This window comes from Mugil cephalus, chromosome 5 (assembly GCF_022458985.1).
Source record: "Mugil cephalus isolate CIBA_MC_2020 chromosome 5, CIBA_Mcephalus_1.1, whole genome shotgun sequence".
NCBI lineage: Eukaryota > Metazoa > Chordata > Actinopteri > Mugiliformes > Mugilidae > Mugil > Mugil cephalus.
This window is the reverse complement of record NC_061774.1, coordinates 10,121,334-10,127,333: the sequence shown is the minus strand read 5'-3', so window position 1 is coordinate 10,127,333 and position 6,000 is coordinate 10,121,334.

Below are 6,000 nucleotides of genomic sequence, written 5' to 3'. Positions count from 1 at the left end.
GTCTTCAGGCTGGAATAGCAAAAACTTCCCATACTTAACGTAGGCATACGTTTTAGCCGTACTATCTAATACTCATACTTAGGCTACAGTATATGCTACAATAGGCGAGTAGTGCAATACTATGAAATGATTAATTGTGAACAAATCTCGAAAATAATCATTATAAAACTGCATATGAATTAAAAGCGCCATTTTAGCGGCATTGTTACATTTCTCTGTTCTCCGTGGCGGCACCTATGGCAGTGAGTGGTAACTGTAGGCGTGTTTTTGAATTCCAGACTATCACTGTGTGCATTCATTGTCACTATGTGCATTCATGTGCAGCATTGGCTACACTTACATGGACACGAGTACTGATATAATAATCAGAATAACAGCCCAGTCCGGTCAAAATGCTTCATGTAAACACCTCAGTCGGAACAACACTGGTCCAATCAGGGGGACTTTCAATGTGATTCAGGGCTGGTATAGACCTTTGATAATCAGCTGAATATGAACATATTAGCACCTAAGAATTATTTATCCTTTCGCACGTTTTTCACACTTGCCGGGACAGAAACAACTGTCAACTGTTTAATCGGTGTGAGCAGCACCACTAAAACATGGTTCGTCTTTTTCTGCTGAATGAATGAATCAGCGTTGTCAAGAAAGCTCTTCTATTTCTGGCACATTTGAAACTCCACAGCAGGCTGAACCACTGCTTATGTCAAAAAATGGTATATTCTGATTGACGGATAATTTAATGTAGTTTGTGTTAAGAATTAAGTTGGAATCTCTCATTAGAATTATTTCATTCAGGTTCATTTAAAAACTACCATAATCATTATTCAGTGTGTGTCACTAACCTAACAGACTTGTGATTTTTGAATAGAGGTGACACCACAGACACCCACTTCCAGATTCTGTAAGTCTTTAATAATTTTATCACGGTCATTTCCTCAATCACTTGAAAATTAAAATCTTTGAGACTGACTCTTGATGTTAGTTGAGTTTAAGAGTTTGCCCTCTTATAGGCTTCTGTTAGATAGGTTCGTCTGGAACAATGTATTGTAGTTTAGGAATTTATCATAGCTTTTATGTGTAAAATATTAATTTACTGCAACATCTCAAGGCTTTTTTTTTTCTCAAGCACTGTCAACAAACGTACAGTATAGTCTGAAATCCTAAGTATGACATCTAGGTCAGCCATAGAGTTTACAAACAAAAGACGCTCTGTTTCTCCTAATTTTTCTTAAGGTAGTAAGACAGTCTCTGAGCAGAAAGAATTCATCTTACAGTCGAGCAGCGTTTTCAAGTGAACGAGCAGCAAAAAACAAAACAAAAAAATGTATTAGAAGAACTCTATGTTTCATGGGTTACCATGTTTAACCGCATGCTATCAATTTGATCCAAAAAAATGTACCTCTTAAATTTAGTTTGATTTCTGAAAATCATTTCTGTTGTTTTTTCTGTGGCACGAAGATTAAATCAATCTATCAATCTAACTAGTCTAATAACCTAGTAGATTCAATTAGAAAACCCCAAACAGGCAGTTAGAGTTTTGACGTTCATACTCCAGAGGAGAATAATTGTTTTTTATGGGATTCATGTGGTCAGGAAACAGCAGGCAACAATAACAAGTATGCACCACTAAGGGGAGCCACAACCCTGTGTAACTCCGAGTTGTTTTCAAAGAAAGAAGTAAAACAATCACAATCAAACAATCAACTCCACTGAACAGCAACCTCTGCTGTTCAGTGGAGTTGATTTAGAAAAGAAAGACCTTAACCTGGCCCATGTGTCTGTCCCAGACTTTTTCAGTGGCATTTTTGCCTAAAAGAACAAGTGTAACCAATAAAAATAAGACTGCCTCAATTTCATTGTCCTGGTGTTGTAACTGCTCGAACTGTATCATCAGCTTGTCAGTTTAGTCTATCTAAATGCAGATGACGACCAGAAAAGGATTGTAATTACCGATTGTAACTTACTTTACTTTCTATTTAATGTCACCAGTGAAAATGAATGTATTATAACGGTTCCGCAGTAAGTAATCCTTCATGAGTATTGGATCGTTCGGAGTAACAAAAGTGTTCATTCAACTGTGGGATCATTTTCGAGGATGTAGTTTGAGGTCCTCAAAAGACGTATCAGACTGAACCAAATCAGTGTTCAGGCCCACTGACTAACAGGGGCTTGTCAAAATAAAAGAAACATGTGTTGGTACAACACCACATAATTCAACAGTACTACAAACCACAGCCTCCAAAATGAAAACACAGCTGAATCATCAGCTCTGTTGGTTATTTTAAACAAGTGCTAAATACTATACTATCTCCAAGAACACAGTAGAAATGACTTACCAAAAGGGGCAGATTATCTGGAGCAGCATATTATACTAACAACAAAAATAACATATAGAGATATAAATAGTATAGGGCTGTCACCATGGGTTGCACCAGGGCACTAAGAGTTCAAGATCCATTAATAGCAAAACAATGACTAAAATCCTCTTTTGCAATCCTATGGGCATTCAGTGGGACCTAGTCATCAGACGCAGCTGCTACATCATCACACTCCTGTTTCCACTTAGGCCCTGGAGGATCACTGAGACTGCATATCCCACTCTGTCTCCAAAGTTTCTTTTGGGCCAAAATAGCAGTTCACACAACTTCACAGGGTCTGGATATTAGATTCCTTTCAAATGAGATGGGGCTCAAAGGTCACAGGGACATACCCAATAGTGGCGCTTCCTGTTAAAACTGAAACAGTTTTAATCCTCAAGAGAGGTGTGGGTAGGGGAGGGAATGGAGGCCAACACGTCTCTGAGCCGAACATGTGGATGGGGAATTCCTGCCTGTAAGGACTGCAGTTTATAAGAAATAACTAAAAAAAAAAATAAGTCTTTCGGTGTAAGAGTTGGAAATGCATAGTCATAGTCAATGTGCCTGCTGTCTAACTCAGTGACGTCCAGTGGCATGCTCAAACCTGCTGTGGTGTTGGGCAAGGGAATCTGCACTAGCAAGCTAATCATTATCTCAAGGAGTATGACTCACACTGCTTCGTTCAGTCCTCAGGGATGTCGGAGCCACGGTATGCATTCAAGGTGGTAACTATTCAGTAGTTCACTCATCAGTTCGTAAGGGCATGTTGGAAGAAAAAAGACAAAACAGTGAGCGGTATCAGCGGTACAATCTGTGTCTGCCTCCTGCGATGTGCTTGGTTTCACCTGAGAAGGGAGTTCAGACATCCGTCCGGGAATGAGCCACATGACGATAGTGTTACGAGAAAATAAGTCGCTGGCACCATACTGTAGCGTATATAATTGACGGGAGTTTAAACTGCTTACTCCCTGCCTTGTACTGTACTGAGTTTTACCAATTTTCTCTATTTTGCTTTGACAGCCACACCAAAAGACAATACAATAAATAAATAACAACATCTTGTCCGAGTTATATTTAATACGACGGTTTATATTTTTCTCTCGTCTTTCATGTTTCCTTATTTGAACAAGAGAGGTCTTTAGTTCTCTGATGTCATCTTAGCTAAGTTCACTCTACACAAGTTCCAGAGTCGACCTACAAAAGTATGACCTCATGCAAAGAAATAGCATACAAGCGTGTCGAAGTATTTTCATATCTATGTGTCTAAGGCCAAAGAACACTTGTGTCACTGTCTTAAGAATGGAGCACATACTGTGCAGTATGGTATTCCACATCTATAATATAATGCTTCTCTGTGTATGTTTTTTTTTTTTTTTGTTCATTCAAAGTTGAATGTTGAAAAAGCATTCACATCTCTCTAAAGAAAGGGGGGATTGTTCTCAATGTTCCTGCAGATGGACTGTCTCAGAACGAATGCTGACGTGAATAGTTTAATCTCTTGATGTACCCCAGCAACCTGCACCGCCCGGTTACAGAAAAGCTGCTGAGACTTATCAGCGTCTGACGCTGCAAACGCCAGGACAGGCCACGGGGTAGAAGAGATGGCTGTCTCCTGTAGCCAAAACATTCTTTAGCTTTAAGCTGAAAAAATGTACATGCTATAGATGAGGGGAGACTTATGGAGGAGCCCTGCCCTCGACTTTCAAAATACATACAAGCACTTTTACAAGCAATTTTTACAAATGAAATATGCCGCATTATAACTTCAATACAGACTAACTCACTAAAATGACTAACTAAAGAGAGCAGCTGTGTGATAAATGCTTACATCAACAGACGTGTGCACGTTTGTGCGGCAAAGACCATAGCAATTGGGACTAGTCCGCCCGGTACACGTCTTGGACTGGCTTCTTCGTCTCTGCCTATTTTGGACTGAACAAACGCGGACCAGATTGAGTTTGTATACTTTTTTGCCACAATACAGACTTCCAGATGGCCACAACGTTCTACATTTCTACAACTGTACAAACCAAGGTTTGTGCATCAAGCTAAAAGAGCAAAAGCGTACACTCTAAACACCAAGATACACAAGTTAAATTTAACAACAACAAGAACAGGCCACTTTCTTAGGCCTATTTCTTAGGCCACCACATACGCTCTACAAAGAGTCATTGTTAAACAGTTTAGCATATTAGCAAGCTAACATTCACTAATTGCCGCCAAACTCAAAACACAGCTGAGTTTAACGGGAATGTCGCTGGCATCGCAGACAAACTAAAGTAATGGAGGGAAAATGTAAATGTTGACGCAAGGTGAGAGGCATGTGGCCAAAGTTATTTTCAGTCCATGCTGAGGAAGGCATGAACGGGTGCATAAGAGCTTTCCCTCTGTTGAGATTTTACTCACAAAAGAGCAGGTCCAAAGAGTTGGACTGACAATTAACCAGTCCAGCTACAGCGGATAGAAAACATCTACCCACCCTTGTCAAAACAGCAGGTTTAGTGATGTGAAAAAATTAAATAAAGGTTATGTTGTGTCACTGATAAATTAAAAGAATGTAGACTTTTTGTATCCACTGGATGATCAATATTTTAAATATTGTGAGAACCCTGATGAGTCATGCTGTGAGAGCCACATCAGTGTCATCTATGAAAAGGAGCTGTGAAATCATCTGGTTGTGTTTCATCAGAGCGGAACTGTGGTTTAAAACAGCCACACAAGCATTTGCTGTGGTCGGGAAAAGAGATAATTTCTAAGTAATACTCCTTCATAAAGACGGGAAACATGGTGTTTAAAACCACGCTCTTTGAGCACTAATCAAATAAATATTCCAATAAACTTAAGATTCTCTTTCCAGAAACCTCATGGCAAAGCATTTTACTAACAAACTTTTTACACAGAGTAACTTCCTGAACCATGACTCACCCACTCTACACACACTAAAACTTATATTGCACAAATGAATGAAAACAATCAAAAAAAAAAAACAATGCACTATATGAGCTTCATTAAGGAGGACATAAATATACATGAGTTCACTTCAGCTTCTCCTAATTTTATCTGAGCAGAACATAAATCCGTGCTGTATTTATGTAAAGTCTTTCTCCAGTATTTATGTGTCTCTTTGGGAATTTGTTTTATATTCCATTAAATCTTTTTACTTTCATCAACAAGATGACTTATATGTGCAAGGGCACACTCTCACAACCTTACTTGGACAACTACTCTGAAGGAAAGCCTCTCAGATGTCTTTGGGTATACATAATACGTAACACGTAACAATTAACAGAAGCGATTTCATAACATATTCAAATAAAACCGTCTGAGTAAAACTTGAAGAAGTCTTCAAGTTACCTTTTTATTCTTTTTCACACAGAGAGATGAACCAGAGAGAACGCCCACAAAAAGAAAACGAATATCGTTATACTGAAAAAATAGAACCATATCACTGTGACTCATTCTTTTTCTTATCCCACATATCAATTTTATTTTTAGTATTGGTCAAGTTTCCTTGAACTGTTTAAAAGAGATCACTGCATTTCAACTTGAGGATCCGAAGGAGTCATTAGGGGTTTTCTTGCAGTGTAAGATGAGCAAATCATCCAGCTAAAAAGAGTTCTTAGTATTTTTCCCTTCTCAT